Source organism: Peromyscus californicus, unplaced genomic scaffold (genome assembly GCF_007827085.1).
Source record: "Peromyscus californicus insignis strain IS unplaced genomic scaffold, ASM782708v3 Scaffold_10__1_contigs__length_136768540, whole genome shotgun sequence".
Taxonomy (NCBI): domain Eukaryota; kingdom Metazoa; phylum Chordata; class Mammalia; order Rodentia; family Cricetidae; genus Peromyscus; species Peromyscus californicus.
Window position 1 is genome coordinate 28,351,167 of NW_026294391.1, and position 26,947 is coordinate 28,378,113.

General features: G+C 43.2%; 1 protein-coding gene across 3 annotated transcripts in view; it reads right to left on the reverse strand.

The window, feature by feature from the left end:
• Rai2 (retinoic acid induced 2) overlaps nucleotides 1-26,947 on the reverse strand; it is a 64,126-nt gene that overhangs the window by 14,243 nt on the left and 22,936 nt on the right. The window contains exon 1 of one of the 3 annotated variants that reach the window (XM_052721543.1): nucleotides 4,723-4,808. The exons of the other annotated variants lie outside the window; for them this stretch is intronic. The gene's annotated coding sequence lies outside the window, so the exon portion shown is untranslated. Of the gene's footprint in view, nucleotides 1-4,722; nucleotides 4,809-26,947 lie in introns of those variants that run through there. 3 annotated transcript variants of the gene reach the window in all.

The following is a 26,947-nucleotide window of genomic DNA, read 5'->3' on the forward strand; positions in this document are numbered from 1 at the left end:
CCAGCTAACCCAGCATGCAGGCCAGGCCTAGCATACTCCAGAGGCCAAACTTAAAACAATAAACCTTTAGGGAGAGTCACAGGTGTTTGCAGTAAGCCACATCTAGTAAGAGGTAGGTGTGAGAGACCATGGCAGGATATCAACAGCAACTCCTATGCCAACAAGACCCTAAAAGTGTCAATGATTATTATGTGACCATAATGTCACTAACTTAGGTCACTATACAGGGTCACGTGTTTCCCCAGTAAGTGGAACCTTTTATAACCCATGTGAAGATGACATCATGCTTAAATAACTATGTCCATGCCTCAAAGGAATCAGCTCATGAGGAATGTGATTCAAGATTTCATAAACAGCAAGACTCACAAGGAGGCAAGACAGGACTAGATATCAAAAGCAAAAATTTCAAGAGATGGTGTAATGTATCTGGAGCTCTCCAGAAAGGTCTTTTAATATTATTTGTGTCATCTGGAATGCAAGATTTCCCTGGGATAAATCACAGAGGAAGTCTCTCCTCTAGTAATCCTGTGTTCCAACTCAAGGGCCCAAATCAAACATCATTTCGCTTCATAGTGCATACTGCCTGATGATAACGATGATGATGATGATGATGATGACAACCTTGATCTGAAAAGTATGCAGGCAATGCATGGATGGAGTGGGGAAGGCTCATATTTTAAACAGTGTGATTTCTTTCTGGAATTCTGTTTTCTCAGAAGCATCCCTCTGCCTAGGGGTAACTCTCTTAAGAACAATACACTTGGCAGAATCTTAGGGATGTCTGTAGCAGGAATCTTAGAAGGTCTTATTAATAAAACCAAACCCAGGGCCAGGTTTTGGGGTGAACGTTGGAAGATCAGAGAGACAGAACAGGCCACAGCTAACCTCACCTCGCCAGTTCCTCAGCTGATCCTGTTTCCTCAAACTGGAAACCTCTGAGTCCTCATCCAGAATGAATCTCAGCTGAACTGCTGCTAAAATCCTAAAAGCTTAACCAGGCTAGTTCCTGGTCCTCATATCTTATATACCTTTCTGCTTCCTGCCATCACTTCCTGAGATTAAAGGCATGTGTCACCATGCCTGGCTGTTTCCAGTGTGGCTTTGAACTCACAGAGATCTAGACGGATATCTGCCTCTGGAATGCTAGGATTAAAGGCGTGTGCTACCACTGCCTAAACTCTATGTTTAATATTATGGCTGTTCTGTTCTCTCACCCCCAGATAAGTTTATTGGGGTGCACAATATATCAACCACAGATGTCGAGTTGTTTCAAGTCACTAAAATGTCATTGTATTTCTCTTAAAGCAAGTATCATGGTTGAAGCTAATGTAGCATAAACAACACAGAGTTCAGATGGGGAAGGAAAAAGATCAGCTCTCTAACATCTGGCTAGTTGGCAATGGAGAGTATAAGCATTAGTTCCTATTTAGGGAAAGAGTTCCTTTTGAATGCATGTGATTACTCACACACACACACACACACACACACACACACACACACACACACACACACACCATGTGTGGTCAAGTAGGAATGAAACAAGGGTGATACTCAAATCATGATTTATGTCTACTCCTCTTCTTTCCCATCTGCTTCATTCACAGTGTTTGATCATTATTAAACCTTTGTCGCATAGGTAATATGCACTGAATCTCGCCACTCTGTCAGCATCTCAGCAGAAGGAATAGGAGAATGGAGGAGGGTTTTCTACAAGTGCAGGACTGAAGGAAAGACACAAGAGGACAGGTGTGTCCAGCTAGCTGGGCAACTGGAACCCAAGACTAGCAAGGACCTCTGGAAAGAGACAAGGATGCTTGGAACATGAGACTAATGTCCAGCCCTTCCAGGGATTTTCAGTCACCCTAAGCAATGAACCTCATGCCCTAAAGGATCGCCAACTCAACCAATACAGTTTTTATATCTTCACAGTTTTCAATGAGTACAAGGCCTCAGTTCAATAATGAGACTTTTAGGTGGGGAGGACAGGAGGAAGCAATTTAGTTCCCAGGACTTTGCTAGCTCCTCAATACCTGCTTCTTTATAGCCTTTCTTTCACACAGCCACAGGAAGATAATGATAAACTATTTACTGAGCTCTGACTTATCATGCGCCAGGCACCCTGCAAAGCACTCTACATACATTTTCTCATCTGTTTCTCAGCAACCCCGGCAGATTGGTACCACCTTGGTGGGATTTGATTTGTTGAATTGTTGTTTCCTAGCTCCTTCCACCCCTGTGAATCCCCAGGAAATGGTTGTTTTGATGGGAGAGAGGAACAAAGCTTTCCAGAACATGAACAACATTCACTGCGGGGAAGGTAGGTCTAGGGGAGGGGAGGGGGCAGGCAAAGCAGAGACTCTTAGTAGCCTGCATGGGGGCAGGGAGAGTAGGGAAGGGCACAAAGTAGGGAACAGGCTCCTAGTTTAAAACTTGGCATTGTTTGCCCTGATTCTGGACTTTGAACAGGCCTGCCTAACTTTGGTTTCCTGGCCAATCCCTGCCTTAGTTTCCTTCTCTCCGCCACTGTCCCTAGTGTTTACTGGGCCCAGAAGGATACAGCCTGAATTAACTGTCCCTTACCGTTTTAGAGCTCAATTCTTGTTTCCTATGTAACATAGTTTGAATAAGTGTACCTCACAGGTCCAAGTGTTAAAAGCTTAATCTTTGGCCTAGTGAAACTTTAAGAGATGGGGCCTTATGGAAGATCTTCAGACCATTGGAAATATGTTCTTGAGGGGAATATGGGATGCCAGATCTTCTCTTCCTCTCTTCTTCACTTACTGGCTATGAGATGAATGATTTTTGCTTCTCTGTGCACTCCATGCCCCAACGTGCTACTTTGCCACAGGCAATAAAGTAACAGGAACCTTGTTGTTTGAAGCTTCCAAAGGTGAGTGCCAAAGTAAACCTTCTTTTTAATAAGATTGGCTCAGATATATGTGACAGTAATGGAAAGCTGATTATGCCTCAGAACTAACCTGCATCCCAATCAAGGGCTCATCGTCAGCCCATCCAAGAACATTTCATCTACAGTTGGCTGACTGGCTGTTCGTGAAATTTATTTCCTCTTCTTCCTGGACTACAATTTCCAGTCTACCCTGAAGTTAGTGATGGTCATGTGTCTGAGTGCTAGCCAATCAACTGGGAATAAAAGTGGTGTGAACCACTTCCATGTCTGGCTCATATAAACCTTCCTTCCATTTGCTCCAATCCTTTTCATAGGGGCCTTTGGGAATCCCGGTTAATGAAGGTAGTTGAACACAAGATGTGAAGGACTATATGCCCCTCTCTTGTCTTAGAGGTAGGTATCCTTCATCAGGAACATCCACTGGGGACTTTATGTGATTGAGAAGCCAATGTTCATTATGTTTAAGCCTTAGTATATTTTCAATTTGTTACTACAACTCATTGACTTATTGTAACAGTTGACAGTTCCATACAGTACTTCCTGGGACCCACTATCATGTGTTTACAAAACTAAGTAAGGGGCAGACAGGCTGTCTTTACCATCTGGGAAAATCTGCTGAGTTTCTTCTTCTATGCTCAGAGCCTCCCAAACCCTCTGAAAGAGAGAGTTAACGAAAGTGGCTTGTTCGAGCCAGATCCCAGGCTTCCATCATACTAACTTTCTTGCTGTCAAAGTACCAAGCACTCTGGGCTGCTCCTTCTTGATTTGAGTTGATGTATAAATGTGGGTTCTGTACTATTGGTGTGGTTACTACATAAATGAGCCACTGAAAGTGTGTGTTTCATCAGCATTTACAGCGACAAAGGGAGTTGCCTCCAGGGAGCAGGGAGAGGCAGGGCAGTCAGCCATTTTGTTTCCTAAGCCCTGAAGCTCCTCAGGTGGCCAGGCCTATGCCAGTCAGTGGGGATGGCAGAAGACAAAGCGGGGGACCCTGGTATAACACAGGTAAACGTGCCTGGAAAACCAGTCCTCCTGACTTCTCATTAGAGGAAACTCCAAGGACAACACTTCCTTTGCTCCTTGGCCCTTTTGTTGGGTTGCCGGTCTGTAGCACAGGGAAAGCTGGATGTGCTGCCTTTTCCCCACACCAGACCCTTTATAGGAGGGTCTTGGTGGGTTATCCTCTGAGAGAGTTCACCGTCTATAGCTCCATGCTTTAAGACCCCATCCCCTTGCTGTGCTATATATTTATTTCCTAGGCAAAGATTGTCAGTCAAGAGTCTCCCCCCAGCCATCGCCCAGGGGAGTGTCATCAATAGCAAACTTTTGCCTTGTTTTTAACAGTATTGCATTCTTTTTGGGTTCCTCTCCAAAAATACTGGTTCATCTGAGGACACAAGTAGTTCTTGCCACATTGGAATGACCAAACTGATCAGAACATCTGCTACCCAAGTGGGGCTTGTATGTGCAAAGGGTATATCCAAATAGCTTCTATAACTTTAAATACCATCTCAAGAAGTCCACAGGGGTCATTACTACTTTATTGATGGGACCCTCAACTCATTCTCGCCTCTCTGATCCCCAATCCAAGGTTGGTAAATTTCTCAGTAGCTATAAGATCCCTGGATTTCTAGGCACTTGAAATAGAAGCTGTGATGTCTGTCTTTCCAGAAGGATATGTCCTGTCTTGGACTCAGGTGAAGCCCTTCGCCTTGTCAGCTACAGTTCTCACATTGGAGGCACAGCAGCTGTCATCCTAAGGCTCCATTGTAGGTCCAGTCATCTCTTCACACCCATCAATATTTGAGACTTACACAGTTCACTTGATAGAGTGTCTGCTTACTATGCACAAAGCTCTTGTTTCAGTCCCCAGCACTGCATAAACAGGGCGTGGTGATGCACATGTGTAATCCCAGCACTCTGGAAACGGAGACAAGGAGGGTTAGGACTTCAAAGCCATCAGCTCCATAGCAAGTACAAGGCCAGCCTGTGCTACATGAGACCATATCTCAAAATAATAATAATGAGAACAGTTATTAATAATAACTATTATAAATAATTATAGTAATCATTAATGATAGCAATATAAAATGACATCCTGATGGTTCTCCCTGAATGACCCTATGAAGTGGGCTGTGCCTGCTAGCTACTTACGTGTCAGATTCTTATTTTCTGTGTGTCAGTGTGTGTGTGTGTGTGTTACCATTTTCCCTTGAGACTTGTCCTGTGGCTGCTGTGGTGTGCCTCTGTGCTTCCTGTGCATGAGCCACCTCTGTCCTGACTTTTCTCTGCCTCCTTGCTCTTCTCTATCTTGCCACCACCACCCCACCCCGCTTTGGCCTTCAGCTGGCCCTGTGGCAGCCCCAAGATACCCCTTAGGGCTGAAAGACTGCTTTAGGGATAGAGATCCTGAACAGAAACCTCATGTCCATACAAATTTAATACCCGCTTTCCCTCCCACACACAGGACCTTCAGTGTCTGAGCTGGCAGTGATAGACAGTTTGGAAAAGTCTTCAAACAAACTAACAAACAAACAACAAAACAGCAAGTGCGCAGTGAGGGGGGGGGGTAGGTTCATGAGTAAAAGCACTTGCTGCACAAGCTTGAGGACCTAAATTTGGATTCCCAAAGCCAGTGTAAAAGCCAGACACAGTAACACAGTAACCCCAGCAGGCCCCTATGGGGAGAGGGGATGCAGAGATACGAGCGTCTTCAGATGTTCACAGGCCAGCTAGCCTGGCTAGTGTAGCTGTAAAGAGGCCTTGTCTCAGATCAAGGTGGAGTGGTGACAGTTGACATGAGCAGCCTGTCCTCTGATTCGCACACCTGCCATTTGATTTGCACACATGTGCTGTGGGTGTGCACCTGCACCCATTTAGATGAATAAGCACACACACTTACCTCTCTCCCCTTCCCTCCCATTCTCTCTCTCTCTGTCTCTCTCTGTCTCTCTGTCTCTGTCTCTGTCTCTGTCTCTGTCTCTCTCTCTCTCTCTCTCTCACACACACACACACACACACACACACACACACAAGTGATCCTATCACTGAAATATGGAGATGCTGAAACATTTAACGAATGCTGGTACAGGCCTGGAAGCTTCCTATAAAGTCCAATGCTAGCCTCCTCTATGCTTAAGATTCCATTCATGTGTGTCCTTTTCCTCCAAACCCAAACATATAGTCACACACCTACTTAGAACAGACATTTACAGCAATTCTATTCACAGGTTCCACACCCTGGGAACAGCCTACATGTTTGTCAACAGATGAATAGATAACTAGGCTATGCCATGCTTGCTTGTACAATGGAATACTGCTCAGCAATTTAGAACAATGAACTGCTGCTACCTGTGATGATACAGCTGCAGCTCAAAAGACTGTGTTGAGCAAAAGCCACACACAAAACAATACATTTTACAGAATTTCACTGATACAAATGGGGAAAACAATCCAAAATATTTATACTGTGATACTAGAAATCAGAAAGTGGTTGTCATAGGAAGGAAGAAGGGGGAACAGATTGGGAATGGGCCTGACGTGCTTTGCTGTGGGGGTGGGCATGATTTTTATTGTCTTTCTAGTGGTAGTTACACAGGTGCTTGTCAGTTGTCAGCACAGACCATCTGACCACTTGTTAATCATTGCATTTCATGCTGTGTATCACATGCTTTAAGGAGAAAGACAGTTCAGATATTGTGGAACTATTCCAGACATAGAAAAGGCCTTGTGGCTCTCTGTACAAGCATTGTGGGTTTTGCTCACTCTTGACCCATATATGAGGAGGGTATACAGAGCAGAGGTTTCTAGTGGCAAGGGGGAAGGGCACCTCCCATGGCACCTGCCAGGGGCCCTTTACCACAGGCACAAAGGAAGCAGCAACACCAGGCCCCAGATATAAGCATTTACTGAAATAAAATAACAGAGGCCCCAAGGGAAGCTGGCCTCAGACTGTGGACTAGATAGCAGGTTCTGAGCCAAAACTGCTTTCCATGAAATGCCAATATTGCATCTTGAAAAGGAGAGAAAGAGAGAGAGAGAGAGAGAGAGAGAGAGAGAGAGAGAGAGAGAGAGAGAGAGAAAGGATATCACAAGCAAGTGAGCTAGGGACAAAATATGTTGTCAGTTTGACAATGGATGCTGTTCCACCAAAGGTCCTGTGCCAGGAACATCAGAGCACTGGTTCTGATCCTCTTGCATAGGTCTCAAGATGTGTAGTAGAAAGGCAGACAGTCAGAGGTTCCTTAAAGGCAAAGGTATTTGCTTTTAATTTACATGGTAGAGAGGAATATTCTATATCCCTATTAGAAGGCTAGGCACAGTCACTTGCATCCACCATGTTTTGCCCTCAAATAGCAAACATAACAGAAGCTTTGTGATCTGTTAGCACAGATGTGGGACTTGTGAGTTGAGCCTACACACAAACCTTGATTCTACCTGGGGAAATCTGTGTGGCTTTAGGAAAATGACTTAGCTCTTCTGAGCTACAGTTTTCCTTGCCTATAAAATGGGAAAAAAATGATACCTATTAGTGAAGTAGGAATTTCCTAATTCCTATCAAATGTTCAATATAGAATCATGACTGAGGTCTAAGGAGCTTTCTAGATGTCTGTGCCAACCTGTCAGTAGCAGCTTCATTCAACCACATTAAGATTCTTTTTTAATTTTGGGGCCTCATGTAGACAAAATTTGCATAATTATAAAATTACAAGTTTCATGGTATTGTTCCATTCATGGATCACTTTTTTGTTGTTTTATTTTTTAAGTTTTACTTTTAGTGTTATAACATTTAAAATAAATGAATGAACATTGGTGAATTCATCTACCACCTGAACAACATCCGAGTCTATCTCTGGAATTTCTTTTCTGTGCCATCAGCTCCTTCATCTTTGCCTTATTGGGCTTTCCAGTGCTGCTAATCACCAGGAAGAAAGTAAATCAGTGAAAGCAGATTGAGAGTGGTAGGAAGCTGGGGGACATGGAACTCACTACTTCAGAGAGGGTGGCCAGGGAAGGCCTCTGTGAACAAAGACCTAAAAGGAAAAGAAACACCATAGCATGATAGAATTTCCCACTCCAAGAAGTTGAGGAGAGGGCTATGCAAGGTCATGAGTATGTGTATGTGTACATGCATATGTTTGTGTGTGTGTCTGCGTGGGTGTGTGCTTGTGTACGCATATGTGTTGTGTGTGAAAGAAGGCAACCGGCAATTCACATAGTAGGAAAGACAGGGAGAGGTTGTCACATACAGTCTTCTGATTTTCATTTGACAAAAATTAGAACAATCCGTTTCACAGACAAGGAAACAAAAGGCCCAGGAGAGGTAGCTTGTCTCAAGCCATGGAGCTACTTAGCAACAGGGTTAGAGTTAGGATTCAAAGTTCTATACATCTTCTGTGACATCATACAGCCTCTTTGTGCTCTCAAATGATTTGAATTCCACAAAATGCCTCCAAGCAGCCTTCAGGTAATGAGGTGACAAATAGTATATTGAAATGGTGTTCTTCCAAGCAGAAGTGCTTTACCATGAAAAAGATTATTTGAAGGCTAATTAGGATTCAGATATTCTTTAATGACTAACTCCTTAGGGCTATGTCAAAATCCATGTGAATATTTCCAACTTATTTTCTTACCATAGGTGATATTTATTCTCAGGAGAAAAAACAAAGGTATGTTAGTGACATTCTTTGGAATTTGAATTGAGTGCTATGATCACAAAGACAGAAGTAGAAATCCATCTTAATAAGCTGAAAATAGTTGAGGAATATACAAGTAGAATACTGATTTTGCATATATTTTAATAACCTCCCTTCAGTTTAGAAATTGATAAGAATTCTTATTTCTACCGATGTGGATGGAACTATCAAAGGCACGGGTGTAAAGGTTCACCTTTGCCCTTTCTTTTGAAACTCTGAGCTGGGTGTGAGATAAAAACAGGGGAGAGAACCGTGACTAAAGACATTTGGGTAAATCTGACCTGCATTCCCTATTGAACCTTCAGGCAAAATGCATTTCTCAAATCTATTTGCTTCTCAGCCTGGCTGATTTCTTCCTTCTAAGAGGCAGTTTCAGCCCCTCCACTCTCTGACTCATCTATGGCAACAGACCCACGTGCTGTCTCCATCTTGCATCTCCACACAGGGCTCTGATACAACTGCAGAAATTGTGACTCAAGAGATCACAATTACTGACTTCTGAGAGCCGCTGATTTCTCCCAGGAGAATAAGCAGATGAGAAGCGCTTCGTATTTTCAAAGGCAGACAAATCCAAGCTGTTTCTGAATCATGCCCAGGCTTTTCTTTGCCTCTCTCTCTCTCTCTCTCTCTCTTTTTTTCCCCGAGACTATTCTAAAAGTATGTAGATATGACAGTGCAAATGGCAGAAGCGACTGGCATCCCTTGGCATAGGTGATAACCATCTGGTTTTACTTAGTTAAGCTGTTTCTCCACAAGACCGAGACAACTCAGTACAGTGGGTGCAGCCTAAATGACTCAAAAACGATTGACTTCTAAGCAGTCCAGTGATTCTCTTTCCCAACTCTGTCTTGAGCCCCCTGTCATGGTGTTAGCTGAGGGGCACCCTCAGGGCTCCCAGGTGCATACTCACTCTTTCCCTGTAGTTCTAACTTAAGAAGGAAAATACAATGTAAAGACATAACAAGACAGAGAGGAAACCTTTGGATTTGTACAACAGAGACCATATGTCATTAAATGAGATAGAGGTATCCAGCTCAGTGGCTGGCTATGTGAGTATGAGCAAGTCCTATTACCCATGTACACCTCAGTTTCCTCACAGGTACAAGGAATGATGATGCTATGTGGATGCCCCAGGGTTGTTAATGGGAATGAAGCAACAGATTCAAACCACTTAGAATTAATTGTTCCTGGCACATGGTACCCATACAACAGGGTTGGTATTATTATAATAAAAGATAGAATGTCAAAGTACCCTTTTGTGGAAAGCTTAATAAAACAAGACACATTTGAAATTATAAATAAGTAATAAATATGATGAAAAGGAGGTGATTTTTTTCTTCAACAACAGTTTTCCATGACAATGGTTAATCTATTCAAACATAAACCTGGTATTGGCTGGTTTCTCATGGTCCATCATGAGAAAGATGTGTATGAGGAAACAACAATAAACATCAAATCTAAAGTGACAAGTTGTAACTTCAAGAACCAAGGTAGTAGATCATGGCCCAATGGAGAGTGGTTGGTAAGCCAGAGTCCCCTAGATAAAGAATCTGGAGGGAGTGTCAACCCTGGTAATTGCACAAGAGACTGGATGAGGAAGCTTTGAAGGATCAGGATGCCCAAGTCACAGCCCAGATCAGTGAAATCTGAATCTTCCACAATGGAACCTAGAAATCAGGATGTAAGAGAAGTCCTCGGGTGGTTGGCAGGAGCAGACAGGGCTGAGGACTCTTTCTCTGTGGTCTGCCTACCTACAATCCCCACCTCATAAGTGGAGAGCTTATCTTGTCTGGTCAGTCTCTGAGCAACCCAGATCCAGTCTCAACAGCTCTTAAAGGAGGCTAAAAGAAAACTCAAGCCCAAGCCTAGGTAGGAAGTCATTAGTGCATCTGTTTCTGCGTAGCTGTTACCTGGTACACAGTCTTGGTGCTGAATCAATAGGTGAAAGAATAGATAAATGAGTAAGCGAATGAAGAACACACTGTAACAAATGCATGCTGATAAGGAAGTAAAGCGGTTAAGAACTTTCTGGAGGGCAATTTGAAAGCATTCATATCTACTGACCCAGAAAATCTGTTTGTTGGAATCACCCCAAGAAAATGCAGTCCATAGCTGGTTCTCCTCCTAAGTATGCGAAGTGCTGGTTAAAGAGAGATCCAGGGTGACCATGGTCTTACAATCTCACTTCCATTGGAAGACAAGAGAAGGGTACTTCAGGCAAGGCCCACAGTTGCTTTTCTCCCTTTAGGGCATTATGGTTTGGGATTTAGACTTTCAGATAAGAACTCAGTGTAATTAAAATAGGAAGAAAACTTGTAGAGGAGAAGAGATCCAGAGGGAGTAGGAGAGGGATTGAAGAGGATAATTCAAGGGCATGGTTAGAGCACATAGTATACATGTATGAAATGCCAAATACTAAATAAGAAATATTAAAACAAAAACTCAGCATAGACCTGGAGTTCAATGGCCCAAGACAAGAGATTCTTGTAGATAGAAGAAAGCTTATAAGAAGCCCCTGCCAGTTAAGCACTTCGACAACACAGCAAGCCAGGAAGGGAAGGCTTCATGCTTGATTTTCATCATGACAGCTATCAGTTGCCCAGAGTGTGTTAACTGCAGAAAGAAGGTGCCTCTGCGGTTAATGTGACTCAATTTTGTCAGCCAGGAGGAACAAAGGTGTCAAATTTTGAGGCCTTAGTCAGCGTATTGAAGATGGGTATTTAACTTGCAGGGGTTGACAAGCTTTAAGTACACCTTGAAGGCACAATGCATTAGTGTGAAGCTCTCAGGACCAGACGTCTATCTAGAATGCAAGTTGATGGGGGCTCTTCTCCACTGTGTATGCAACAGCACTAAAATTATGGAACCTTAACTTAAGATCTAGAATCAAGAAAAAGAAAATTTGGAGGCATGCCTTTAAAAGAGCTAGCTAGTTCATCAGAACCTGTTAGATGTTTGTGTTTGCTCTTCTTGGTGCCTATGAGAAAACAGAATCATCTTTATAGTTTAAAATATCCCCTGGGTAAGGCTACTTACAAGAAGTTTAATCCAGAAAAATATTATTCTTGTATTATGAAATCAAAGCACTGGAAGAAAAAAATCAAAGGGAATGATCAGTCAGGAAAAATGTCTGGGTTTCAAAATGCTGTGGGAGACTGCATAAAAAACACAGCTAATATTTAAGCTTGTGCTAAACATGTTTTTCTCTGCAGCCACTTTCCACCAAGAATGAGTTTCTATATGCCTTGTCAAATGCCCCTTTAAGGATTTATGCTGAGGGATTTCCTACCGTTCTTGGACTTAAAAGTTCACACATAGTTATGAGGCTGGGTGGACTTGGAAATAAAAGGTCTCACAGAGGACAACCATCAGATCACATCTCTGAGGAGACTGAGGTAAACCTTCTGTATTTTTTGTTTTGTTTTGTTTTTTCAAGACAGGGTTTCTCTGTGTAGTTTTGGAGCCTGTCCTGGATCTCGCTCTGTAGACCAGGCTGGCCTCAAACTCACAGAGATCCACCTGGCTCTGCCTCCCGAGTGCTGGGATTAAAGGCATGTGCCACCACTACCCAGCCACTTCTATATCTTGCATAGCCAATTTATAAGGGGCCTGGTAGTTATCCTAAGTCACAGGCAGCTTTTAGCAGTGGGCAGCCATTTTGTAATGAACATGGGCTGTTGCTGGTATGGAGGATCAGGGCATGGTGTGTGTGTATGTGTGTGTTTGTGTGTGTGTGTGTGTGTGTGTGTGTGTGTGTGTGTGTGTGTGTGTGTGTGTGTTGATGTGAGCCTGTGCTGACACACTGACAAGCTACAAAATGGCAAGCAGTCAAATCATCTTGGATTTCAAGGATGGCATCACCACTACCATTGTGACCATTATAATTATAATGTCTTTTTTTCTGGAGAGAATAAAAGAAATTCATTCCTTAAAAAATGACCAAATTAATATTAAATAGTATTGACTTATCAGCCTCATTAAATGCAAATGCCTGGTGCTTGATAGCACTGTTGTGTTCTGAAACAAAAAGGCAAAGAGAGGAGCTGCTCTCCACTTCTACTTTGCAAATGCTCTTGCTAAGGTCAAGTTGACCTGCATGTGGCCAGATATACTGAATCTCTTCACTCTTATCTTAGGTCAACAGTGTTCAACATACTTACCTACTCCCTCCTTTTAAAACATAAATCAGGGGCTGCTTAAAGAGATGGCTCAGCACTTAAGAGCACTTACTGATCTTGCAGAAGACCTGAGTTTGGTTCCCAGCACCCATGTCAGGTGGTTCACAACTGCCTGTAACTCTAGCTGCAACAGATCTGATGCCTTCTGTCTTCCTTGGGTACACACACACACACACACACACACACACACACACACACACACACACACACACATAAAACATGTATCTTTAAAAATGTTAAAAAACATAAATCAGATTGTTTATTCATCCACATAAAGCTCTCTGATGGCATCTCACTGTACTTTATAAGCAATGCCTGCCTGATCTGAACCCACTTTAACTCTTTCCAGCCTCATTCCCAGCAACTTTCCTCCTTGCTCAGAATACATCTTTCATTTTTCCTTTGAAGATACCAGGCTTTCTCCTGTGTTGGAGCTTGTCCACAGACTGTATGTTCAGCTTGCAAAGCCCTCACCATGGCTGGATCTTCCTCAGACTTTACATCTACATCCAAACAGCCCCCTGTCTTGGGAAGGTTCTGTAACTATCTCCATCCCAGTTACTCTGTCTCACATCAGTCTCTGCATGGCTTTTCTCCAGGGACTATCCCATTGATAAACTGCTGGGGACGCTGTGAATGTGTTGCTCTGATTGATTGATAAATAAAACACTGATTGGTCAGTAGCCAGGCAGGAAGTATAGTATAGGTGGGATAAGCAGAGAAGAGAATTCTGGGAATGGGAAGGCTGAGTCAGGAGATGCAGCCAGCCCCTGCCATGAGAAGCAAGAGTAAAGTACCAGTAAGCCACAAGCCACGTGGCAATGTATAGAATAATAGACATGGGTTAATTTAGGATATAAGAACTAGATAGAAAGAAGCCTGCCATGGCCATACAGTTTGTAAGTTATATAAGTCTCTGTGTGTTTACTTGGGTCTGAGTGGCTGTGGGCCAGAGCAGGACTGGAGATAACTCCAACTACAATAAACTATTCTCTTTCCTTTGACTTCTGTTTATAGTCCTTATCTGGAATGAAAGTCCCATTGCCATGTTCATTACTTTGTCCCCAATATCTATAGTGGCAGCTGGTACTCAGTGGGTACTTGTTTAGAGGAAGGAGGGGTGTAGGGAGAGAGAGAGGGGGAGAGAGAGAGAGAGAAAGAGAGAGAGAATAATATTTCCAATGAATGTGCTTAAAATATGTCTCAAATTTCTCACACAAGTGGCATGAAATAGTGAATAATGGGTTCAATAAATCTTATATATAACTGAAGAGTGACAGGGTTGAGTCATTGTTGTGTGGGATGTTGAACCCATGCAGAGTAAATTAGCACTCGCCTTTTGATGAGTAAGAAACACTGCATGTGGCCCTAAAGCCATGTGGCATGTCCACTGGAATGCAGAGCGTTTGATGTTGACACTGTATAAGAGAGCATAGCCCCTCCATGGGCACTGCTCCCAGAGTAGCCTCTAGTCCAGAGATGAAGACAGTCAACTCTGGAATCCCCTTTAGGATGTAAAACAATGGCTCAGAACCTTACTTAAGTTACTGTGGCATCATGACCAAACTCAGAACAACTACAAGGTAAGGGTGGAGCCTTGTTCAGCACCCAATAAACAATTGTTGAATGACTGTGTCTATCAGATCTTATCCATCCAGATTCTTTGTTTTATTTACAAAACACTTAAACAAAGTACTTATTATGTGCCAAGAACTCTACTAAATGCTTTTCATAATCAACCCACACAAACATCAACCCTACAAAGAGAATACTATTGTTACCACAATGTTACAGGTGAAAGCATTGAGTCACGAAGATAATAAGAAACTTGCTCTCTAATGGCAGAATTGGGACTTAAACCTACCACAGCCTTAGGTCCGAAGTCTGCTATCATAACCACTGGCCTAGGCTCCTTAGGGTATTTAGAGCCACATAACTGTGTACCAAGGATTGGTGAGGAAGAGGACAACATGGAAAAGCATAAGTGGACAAACTTGGTATCACACTGGGTAGTAAAGGTCCATACACTTCTACGTGCTACTTCCTGGTGGTATCTCTGCTGGCTAAGTGAATAAAAGGAGTTGAGAGCTTTGGGGGCCCTGCCAGCATTCCCAACCTAGTGTCCCTGCAACCATAGCACATCTCTTCCTCCTTCCTATTTCTACTAGAATGCTAGGCCAGTGGTACTTGGCCTGATACAACACTGTCTGATGCAATAGCAAGGTGCTATTTTTCATTATCATAGTTGGGAGAAGAGGAGGTCTACTGGCAGCTGGTAGGCAGGGGAGACCAGAGAAGTTCTTATGGGTGGATCCCCCAACCCTAGCCCACCTACAGCAAAGATTCACCTAATTTCAAATGTCAGTAGTGTGAATAGGAGTCATCCTGGTCATGATGCAGGGACCACCTTTCAGAAAAGGAATGAAAAAGGTGGTAAAGTCATCCATGAACCTCTGAGAAGTTCTATCCTGAAACTTGCTGCACCTCTACAAAATCTCTGGGGAAGAGGCAAGGTTGCCCCTTCTAGTTGCCTGCTGCCTGCCTCCTTTTCTTCTAATTTCTGGAACCATAGCCCAGAGGCTGAGCACAACCCTGGCCTCAAATGGCACATAGCAGAAGCTGCCAATACCCATGTCCTTTGGCAGCTTCTTAATGCTGTCAGCTTGGAATTTGGGATCCCTAAAGCCCCTTTGCCTAATTCCACTCTAGAGATGAAGAGAACTTACATATAATTCTGGAGCAAATGGTCCTACCTTTGATTTAGCTAAAGCATGGCAAAGCTGAGAACTCTACATACAAGTACTTTCAAACAGATTTCCAAGGTCTTTGGAGAAAAAAGTGGACCTGGATGAGTCCAGCAGGAGCCAAAGCAGATCTCTAAGCTGGACCCCACAGCGAGAATCACGATTTAGAGTGTTCTTGATGAGGGAAAAGGGAGGGGATGGAGAAGGGGGGAAGAAGAAGGATAAAACAGATTGTGGCCCCTTAGGGTCAGACCTAGGATGGAAGAGGGGAAGGGAATTAAATGGTCCAGTGAACCCTAATGGTCTAGACCTGACTGCTAGCTCCATTTCTGAGCTGTCACTATGATCACCACTCAACCTTCTCCTGTGTGAAATGTACTTCCAGACGCCTAAATAAAGATGCTGTGAAGGTCAGGGGGTGGCTACAAAAGGTCCTTACAATGCATATGGATTACAGTAGAGTGTCATTGAATTTTTGTTTGCTCGCTCACTGACGTTCCACTTTTTATTCACTTATCACTAGTCATCCTTTCAACCATCTTGAAAGCTAAGGAATCAAAAAAGTTGTTTATGTCTCTGGCTCTCCAACCTAGGAGGAGCTGAGTGTCTTAAGAACGCAGCCCTATAATAATGAACATGAATAATTTCAAGAACCATTGTGTGTGACTTGATTTGCAGTCCTTTGAAGGAATTATAACATTGACTGGGATTTAAAATTGGTCTTGAGCTAATGAACACATGTACAATCTAGTCAATGGTATATCCTAAGATTTGCTATTTTATGCTGCTCTGTCTTGCAGACAAAATTTTCTAGGGTGATACAGTTAGGAGCTTTCACAGAGAAATGGAGCAGGGCAGCAGTTCTCTAACTCAAAGTACCCTGGAATGCTCTCTGGGCACACAGATTCTCCATCTGACACTCAAAAGTATGACGCAATCAGTCTAATGGTGTTAATAATTTGAACCTGAAATGTCTTCCATGGCACTTGTGTTTTGAACGCTAGTTCACCAGCTGATCACACTATATTAGGAGGCTGTGGCTCCTTTAGGCAGTTGGAAGAATCCATAGCTAGCAGAAGTAGGATACTTGGAGTGAGCATTTGAAAGTCATAGCCCTGCTCCTTGTTCCAATGACATCTCTGCTTCATGCTCTACTGTGACGCATGGAGCCTCTGCCATAAGCTCCCACTTCCATGTCTTCTCCTTCATGATGGGCTGAAACGACGAACCAAAACAATTCTTTCCTCTTTTAAGTTGTTTCTGTCAGGCAGTGTCAGAGTTAGGGTTCCATTGCTGTTACAAAGACAATTTTATTCCACCATTGTGCTTATAGCCCATCACGAAGTCAGGGCGGGAACTCAAGGTAGGCGCCTGGAAGTAGAAACCGAAGCAGAGGCTACTGAAGAGAAGAGCGCTGCTTACTGCCTTGTTCTCCATGACTCGCTCATCCTGCTTTCTTATACCACCAGGACCACCTGCCCAGAAGTGGCTCTGCCCGCAGTGGGCTGGGCCCTCCCAGATCAATCGTTAATCAAGAAAATACCTCACAAACTTGCCTATAGACCAGTCTTCCTCTAGAGGCATCTTCTCAGTTGAGATTCTCTCTTCCCAGATGAATCTACCTTGTGTCAAGTTGCCAAAACAAAATAAAAACCTAACCAGAATGGGCATTGTCATCACAGCAAGGCAAAAGTAGACCTAGCCCATCCAGACTGGGCTCAGGAACACGCAGGTCCAAAACTCTCGAAAGGTGATTCTAAGGTTAGATGGATTGAAGAATCTCTCGAAAAGGTTTCCAAATTTTTTGGACCAGCTTGTCAGGTACTAGCTATTAACCTACAGTCCTTAACTCCCTTCCAACATCTTTTTTTTTTTTTTTTTGGTTTTTCCGAGACAGGGTTTCTCTGTGTAGTTTTGGCACCTTTCCTGGATCTTGCTCTGTAGACCAGGCTGGCCTCGAACTCACAGAGATCCACCTGGCTCTGCCTCCCGAGTGCTGGGATTAAAGGTGTGCGCCACCACCGCCCGACTCCCTTCCAACATCTTTAACCAAGATGCTTTGCAAACATTGTTTGACGCTCCATTTGCTGTTACATTCAAGAGAATATTTTTAGATATGAGATTTGTTTGCCTTCCAGCAAGATGCTCTACATCATTACTACCAATTAGGCAAGTTCATTTTAGAGCTTTGAAGCCATACTTGTAAAATTCTCTTTTGCTCATCCAACCTTGTATCTAAACAGTACAACTGATGGCTGTGCAGTTCCATTTATGAATTCCACTCTTGTAAATGTATTTCCAAAATTGTTTCAGAATTTCTTTGTCTGGTAAAGCCAGGCCTGCTGGTTTTAATAAGAACACGGCTTAAACATAGTTATCCAGATCACTGATATTTCATGGCTTCCCAGAACACAGACAACACCCAGTACCCAAGGAGTCCCTTCTCCTTCAAACAACTCCACTCTTTCTTCCTCTAGAAGGAAGGACCCCTTTCTCACTTCATTCTTGCTTCATTTTGCTTTTAGATACAGTGACATCACTTCCTTCGTGGGATAAACACTGAGCCCAGACCACGTGAAAAGGAAATCTTGGCCTGGTTAAAACTCACCCACATCACAACGTGTCTAGCAGCATTCCTTGCACCCAGTGGGTGCTCAATCACTAACTGAGTGAAATCAGTTATTCACAGAACTACTGGAGCTCTCTTGAAGAAAGCCCAGGCAGGAATTCTCCCAACAACAACTGCTACATTCCACCACACTCACATGTGAGACTGTGCTCTATTGCATAATCAACAAAGGAAAAGGAACTTTATTTTTAGCTACTGGACTTCACAGGGACGATCAGAGTCCTATTTAAACTTCTCTTTCATCCCTAACCTTCAGATGACACTCTTAGGATTTGCTTTTGTAATTTGTCTTTTTTAAAAAAAGCTCAGTCAAAGATGGCCTCGAGCAGATTTAAAACAATACAAAACAACAAGAGAAATAAACCAGATGGCAAAAAAATCATAAATCAAGCCAAGCCGTGCTGAACACGCTACAAAGAAAGGCATCATGAAACTGTAAAGGGAAGAGGCACTTCGTTCCTCATGGATAAGCCTCCGTTATTGCTTCTTTGCGGAGGAAAACTGGGAGGTCATCCAGGGGAGGCTGCCGTGCTTCCTCCTCCACCTGTCACAGACAGACTGGAAAGATCTGTGTGATGGTTGCAAACCGGGAAGGGTCAGGATTCAGAGAAGGCTAGTGTGCCACTGCTTTCCCAGGTGACACCCAGTCAAAGGAAAAAAAAAAAGTGTTCGGGAGAATCTCTATTTTCCTTGCATGGTAGTCAAGGTAGAGAAAGAAGAAGAAATTGGCTCGACATATCTGCACCATTTCTAACAGTTAATGAAAACAACAGAAACTTCCTGGTTGGAAAAAAAAAAACAGCACCCATCCCTATCCTTATGTTTTCAACAGACCTCAATAGAAGGACACATCCTTTCAGGGAAACATCATTAGTAGTACCTCTGAGTTGAAGAAGACAAGAAAGAAAAGCTGAGGTTCAAGACTTGTCCTGCTTGGATGTGCCTCTGGCACTGGACTAAATGGCTGGGCCTTCTCATCCAGGTAAGGGATTTATTTTTTGTTGTATAATTACTGAATGGAAAGTAAACTATTCAAAAGGTATTCTCTGTCTCTGTCTCTGATCTGTTTGTCTGTGTCTGTCTGTCTATCTAATTCTTCCTCTTTCCTTCTCCCTCTCTTCTACTTTCCTGTCTCTTTCCCTCTCTCCTCTTACTCCCTCACTCTGTGTGTGTGGATGTATTCGTATCCACCAGCTTGCATTAGGTTGGCCTTGTAGCCTTTATAACAGCTATCATATTTTTCAAGTGCACTAAAAAGGTTTTTTTTTAACCAACAATAACTGGGCCTCTTAAGCAAGAGTACATCTCCATTAGTTTAAGATATCTAGAAGTACATGTTGTTCTGTTGTAACATAACATGTAGGAGATCTGGCACTAGCTTTTCAACCCTGGAGCCCTGTTTACAAACATACTGAATTATTAGCTCCAGTGCATCATCCTTGCCCCTATCCACTTTATCTGTATGACCTGAAAGGATGTGGAAGGTTTGCCAGGGCATGTTTGTCAATCTGAATTTATGAGCATGGACAATGCCAAAGACTCCTGTTCACAACACACTCACTGTTTTGCACCATCCAACAGAGACTCTCAAAGAAGGAAAAGAAGCACTGCTATGTGCCTGGAGACCTAAGCAGCACAAAGGGATTTCATCCAGAGGCCTACACCTATGCGCTTCCTTATCTTCCCACCCTCTTTTTCCAGTCACTATGAGAACACCTGACTTTGCTGTGAGCTGCTTTTCTCTCAGCTCTGGAATTCTGTGGATATGCTTAGGAGATGAAGGACTGGTCGTCGATTACCATGTCTACAGCCCCTGGTATTTTTTTTTCAACTAAAGCCTTCCTTGCCTTATTATGGCTATTCAGGCAAGCATTGCACTGCATTACAATGACTTCTTTAAGTCCCACCCTTTTCTCTCCAGAGAAAATATTCTAGAAGGGAGACAGGAATCATTGTGGCCTTGTCAGGTACCACTCCATCCTCCCAAACCCCAAAGTGCTTGGTCTATAATAGAAGCACAGTAGCATTTGTCTATTGAGTGCATAAATAAGTACATGAAAATGGTTTCCTCTTCTAAGGAGATCAGCCATCTTGCTTGCCTTAGAATAAGGGGCTTCCTATGGAAGTCTCAAGGGCTGCTCAGTATTTGAACCGGGACAATCCCAGGCAAAGGGGCACAGTTAAACAATTCACCTTCTTACACTATCGTAACACCAGATCCAGCTTGCACACCTGGCCTTCGCTTCCCAGGAGCTTCTAGAGCTGTACTCTCAGCTGCTGTCCTCATCTGACAGCTAGAAGGGAGGGGTATCCCTTCGTGCCCGCTTCTGCCAAATGTCCAATGCCTACCCTAGCCATACCATCTGGACAGTTTGTTTTCTTATAAGATGCAAGAAGAATTTATTTCCAGGAGTCAGAAAATAGAAAGTGTCAGAATGGCCAGCAAAGATAACCAAAATGAAGCTGTGTCCTTGGATCTGTCCAAAGGCAGGCACGGTACCAGATACCTGAGCATTCCAGACAAGAAACTGCTCCTCTTCCTTCCTTCCTGGATTCCTGAAGACCCTCTCTAGGTCTTAACTGCCATCTGTTCCTTAAGGCCACCTGCCTTTTCCCACATCAGGGTTTAAGGAGATGAAGCACTGAAGTGTGTGGTCCCCCAACACTTATGTCAGATATGTGACAACATATCCTGGAGCTGAATTGGAATCTTAGGCAAAAGAAAACCTAACTCAGGCCCGCCACTCCAAGTCTAGAGCATGCGTCTATGCGTGGTGAGTGGAGTTTCCTGCTAGTATGGAGCAAACAGACTCACAGTCATATCATCCTTGCTCATTTCTAGGAGTCCTTCTATAGACTGCTAGAAAATGTAAAGACAATGGAAAGGGGTGGAGGGAACAGTGTGAACAGAATGTGTTGTATACATGTATGTAACTGTCAAGGAACAAATTAATAAAAGAGAATAAAACATGGAGGCCAGAGCCTAGCCAGAAACAGTCAAGTTCCCCAATGGTAAGCACCGTGTCATATAACAGGAAGCAATGACTGAAAATGAATTAATGATATACTCAGTAGTGTGGATAAGTCTGGAATACATTATCCTGAGTGAAATAAACCAAACGAAGAAAAAATATTACTCATTGCACTGTACATGAAGTTTAAACCCAGGCAAAATTGATCTTTTCTATTAGAAGATAATATAGTGGCTACCATGAGGATGGGGCTGTGGAGCTGTATTGATTAGGAAATGAACTTTTGCATTTTGGCAGACAGGAATGTTGTATATTTGGATTTGGAGGATACTTTTACAAATATATATATATATTAGCAAAAACTTATTAACTTGTTCACTTGATTGGTTCACTTTACTGATTTTATACTTTAACAAATAAAATGAAACAAAAAACACAGAAGCAACAGAAGAGATACTTGCTGTACTTCTGATCCAGGAAGTTATGTCACTTAACCCCAAGGAAAGCCTTCTTAGCTCCTCGGGAACTACATTATTCTAGCTACCTGCTTTGCTGTCAAATGGAATTAGATGAAACTGAGTGGGATAGTTGTTTAATCTCATTTGTTAAATGCATGCTCAACAAAGGCAATGCTGTCAATCCCAATGAAATTAGAGTTTGTCAAATGAAGGAAATGGAGTGTGTCTATGTGTATGTGTGTATTTATAGAAGTCACGTTTTAAATATCTTTCTAGCAGCTGTATCTCTCAGCCTATTAGTAAAGAGCAGGCACGCAGCCAGCTATTTGCTGGATTCAACTTCCTTGTACATGCTCATTTCAAAGGTCACATATATGTTCATCTACTACCTGGTTGTTATTTAAGAAGACTTTATTACATCATTTTACGTTGATTTATTCTTTTTTTTTTTTCTTCTAGGATCCCAGTGCACCCAGTGGTAGAGCAGCTCTGAGAGAACAGGAGGCTTTGGAGGAATCACTGTTGACAGGTTTCAAATTAAACATGAACGCACATAAGCAATGGGCTTGGGTCAGACGTGATTATGATCACCATTTTGTGGAGCTAAAAGAAAGACGTGGTTTAAGCAAAATTGCACTTTCACAAATAAGAGGCGGCAGCAAGTAAGAGAGCTACTACCCACAGCTGCTCTATGTAAGTGATTATTGGCAAGAACAATGCCCATATGGTGAATTTGACAATGTCTGGGTCTTTATCACTTGATTCAATTTCCTTTTTGTCCTGGGGGAAACCTAAAGGTTCAATTATTTCATTACAAACCGGTGTGGCTTCACTTCCTATGCAGTGCGTGAAGACAGCAGTATTATAGAACTAGAACAATAAGGGAAGAGAACAAGACACAAAGAAGAGCAAGGAAGAGGTTCAGGAGAAGACCAAGCAAGGGGTGCACCTCACGGTGCAACACGGAAAGAACAGATTCTACGTGGTGGTGGCCTGGAGCTGGAGAGGGGGATGGGCTGTGGAAAGAGCTTATCTCAGGTGCCCTGCCAGTTCACTGGGCAGCAGGCCTGGAAAAAGTTGCTGTGGTGGAAGCCCAGAGAAGAGAGTGGCGATGAGAAAGGCAAGTGGCAGAATGGCATACTGGCCCAGGAAGAGGGAGCTATCGCGATAAAGCCCGATAAAAGCACTCACTTGCTTTCAGATGAGCATCTCACTGCCTCATTCATTTTTTCCCCAGCACCTGTAATCTGTGAGTCCTCCCCCACACATGGTAATGTTGGAGAAAAGGATGATTCAAGCGCAAAATCATCAGTGAGCGATCATCATTGTTCTTCTGCTCAAATGTCACATTCAGGCACCCCCTACACTGCCATTCAGAAATCTATTAGCAGCATAGCAGAATCAGGAGCTCCCGTGACCCACTTTTACCAGACGGTGGATGCTTCTAATTCTGCAATCAGTGAAACAGCAAAAACGATTAGAACATGTGTGTGGTGGTGTGCTGGATCAGACCAGGCAAGCACAGCCGCTGGGGAAAGGTTAATAGAATATAACTTAAACAGCTTGTGTGCTTCCAAACTTGCCCCAGGTGAAGAGGAACACCAGGCAAATGAGAGCCCTTCAGAAACCCCACACACATATTCTCTCTGCCACCCGTGAACATCCTATACAGCCTGAGTTTATCTTTGCCCTCAGATTCATCTGCCATAGCCTTCTTGATCCAGCTGTGCCCTGAGTGTGTATAAAACAAACTCCATATCTGCAGTTGGACATCCTGCAGTCTCCAAATGCTGTAGGCCTCCCCTGCCCAGTCCCACACTGAGATAGGTCCGTGTGTTTATCCTTGCAGAACCATGAACTCAGACTCCAATCATTGAAACGCTGTGACTAATTTTATCCCTTTTCCCTGAGCCCCACCTTCCCTCTGCTCCCTTTCTTAAATTATGTGAAAAAAAAATCCTCCTCCAAGGAAAGATTTTAAAGGAACCAGACAAACTTCTTTGTGCATTATGATCTTTCTCCTCAAAATGTCCATGTCTACATTACAGCTGCATTTTGGAAAAATGAAAGCAAAAACAAATAATTTCAGAGTCTTCTGTCCTATGGCTGGGTATGGTAGTACATGCCTGTAATCCCAGAACTCGGGGAGTAGAGAAAGGAAATATTAAAGAGTTTGAGGCCAGCCTTGGCTACATAGCATAAAGTGAGTTACAGGCCATTCTGGATTATGTTAGAACCTGTCTCAAGAAACAAACAAGAGAAAGACAGAAGGCAGGAAGTCAGGAAAGAAGAGGGGAAGGGGAAGGAGGGAGGGAGGGAGGGAAGGGACAAAGATTTCTGCCTTCAACAAATCGGAACTATTTATTTGGTTGCGTTCACTTTATTTTTCTAAGGAAATGCTTATCATGGAAGAGATACAATTTTTTTGTCCTTTCTCTTTGATTTCGTGATTTATATAAAGGCATTTTTGTTAGGTTTAGAATCCTCCTAAGTAGCAACCCCCACGCCCAACCCCCACACTATCCCTTCCTAATCCCCCATGTCTTAAGTGATTCCATTTCCCCACACTTTTCTGTGGTCTCGAATCCATTGTGCACAGTTATTGGTGGTGACAGTGACAAGGAGCAGTGGGACCAAACCTGTCTCCCTTCATTGCAGCTTGGAAATTAAATACTATTTATTATGGGCCTCCCCTGGGCCAGCCGCTAATCACAAACTTCTCCACAGCAAAGATACCTGGTGGCGACTTAACCCCAAAGCAAAGGATACTATGGAATTTTCCAAATTCTCAAACAGTATTAATGCATGTGTCATGCTAGAGACAGAGTGTAGCTTACTTGGGAAGGATCCCCCAAGCAAATGCTGACACTAAGATCCAAGTGTATCTAGTGTACATGAGACTGTCAAGAAGTGCCTGTGGAATAGTGGGGACCCAAGCCAGGAAAGGAAGGTAGCCTTGGCTGGGTGGTGGTGGCACACGCCTTTAATCCCAGCTCTCGGGAGGCAGAGCCAGGCAGATCTCTGTGAGTTCAAGGCCAGCCTGGGCTACAGAGTGAGTTCCAGGAAAGGCACAAAGCTACACAGAGAAACCCTGTCTGGAAAAAACTACAAAAGAAAGAAAGAAAGAAAGAAAGAAAGAAAGAAAGAAAGAAAGAAAGAAAGAAAGAAAGAAAGAAAGAAAGAAAGAAAGAAAGAAAGAAAGAAAGAAAGAAAGAAAGAAAGGTAGCCTAGCCAGGATGTGCCAATGAGCAGCTAACTGCTATAGGCAATGATGCTCTAGGCCACGGGAAATTAACCCTAGGTTCCTCTCCTTTGAGGAGTAGGAAGCTGGGGCTTACAATTCCATTGCAAGGTTGGATGAGGGATGTTCCTGGGGTCATAAGCTACCAGGGGTCTTGCTTTGTCCTTTGCATGGATCAAATGTTCCTTGGGGGCCAGTCCTGAAGTCTTGGAGCAGAGCTGCAAGAGTACCCAGAATCCAATAAGCAAATCTTGGCATCAGCACCCAAGTCATAATTCAATGAATCTGAAGCAACCAGTGTCTCTTTCAAAGACCTCAATGTACACCCAGAGAGTAATTATTCACTGTATGTAGTGGCTCCATAAATATTGAAACCCTCAGAGATGATGTCTGTTTTGCAGCAGAGCTCTGTATCCCAAAGAGGCTGTCCTCTTTTCCTGCACAATGTCCTTGTCTCCCAAGGGAGAGAAGCAGTCAGTTTCAAGACAGGCCCCAGACAATCGACTGCTTCAGTTTTTAAGCTGGCTGGGGTATTCAGGGGTTTTGTTGTTGTTGCTGTTTGATTTTTGGCAAGGGGTTACTTTTTGCAAGCTCTATCTTTGTCAAATGCTATCACAGGCAACATTAAGACAGCTCTACATATGGCCACCAAAAGATATGTTCAAGAATATTCCTAGCAGCTTTACTTCCAATTGCCCCAAACTGGAAACCACCCAGATGTCCATCAGCAGGAGACTGGATAAACAAACTGTGATACACCCATACAATCAGACACTATGCAGTAATAAAGAGGAAGAAACTATGAACACTATCAGCAACACGATGAATCTCACATGCATTATCTAAGTGAAAACAGCCAGCTACATAAGGCTGCATACATTGTGATTCCACTTATGTGAAAATATGGAAGAGACAAAACTAATCCAGGGAGACAGAAGTCAGAATAATGTTTGCTTTCACAAGATCTTGGCTAGAGTGGGTATCAGGAAAGCTTTGGGGCATCTGGAACTAGACTCTGTTTTGATCTGGAGGTGGTTAGATGAGAGAAAATAAATGCTCTCACAAGCCATCAGTTCTTAACAAGTAGTAGAGTACTTGCCTAGCATGTGCAAGGGCCTGGGTTAGATTATCACCAAACTCCACTGTATTATATTTATACATATCAATAAGAAAATACAATGGAATAATAACTTTAAAAATTATCAGGTAAAATCAGGCTACTCTGGAGATGCTCTGGCTCCCTCTCTCTGTTACCAATGAAAAATTAAGCCCTTCACTAGATCTTGTCCTTCTGAGGAAGAACCTAGCTAAAAGGGTTCTCATTTGATTTTTGCCATAGGCAATAGTGAAAGCAGAAGAAAAATCTTCAAAATGAACAAGTATTTGGTAGACATGCAAGTGGTACAGGAGATTTAATCTATTCCCCTTTAAAACTGTAACACATTCACACACCATTCTATCCACAGACATTCTACCCCGTGTTCCACACTAGCCTACAATGTCACATACACTCACTCTCCATTCTACCACTGCATCAAACCTTCAATGGACACATGTAGTACTGCACACATTACATACACACTACATAGAACATTCTAATGTATAGCCCATGCACATCACACACACACACACACACACACACACACACACACACACACACACACACATGCACACGCACACGCGCACACACACACACACACACACACACATACACACACACAGGCATAGCAGAGTAATCCACTTTAAGCTGTCACAGCACTGCCTGGGTAATTATCTCCTTCTCCCTGCAACCATGACCACTGTTATTATCATTATCATCACCATCATCGTAGCTCCTGGAATAACTCTCATGGAGAGGGACATCTCAGAGCACACACAGCTGGACGTATAAAATGTCTGCCTGGAGCCACCTACTAGCCATAAAATCTGTCCGGACACATCAGGTTTATGCCTTCTTCTGAGGAGTAAGTGTCCTGAAACCCTCAGCTTCAGCTTTAACAGGAATCTTGCAGTGACAGCTCGCCTAGACAGTCTTCCCCTCCCCCTCTCTCCATCCTACAGGCTTTTGCAAGTAGAAGCCTTGCTTCATATCCCTGTGCCCAGATCAGCCCTGACCTTCCA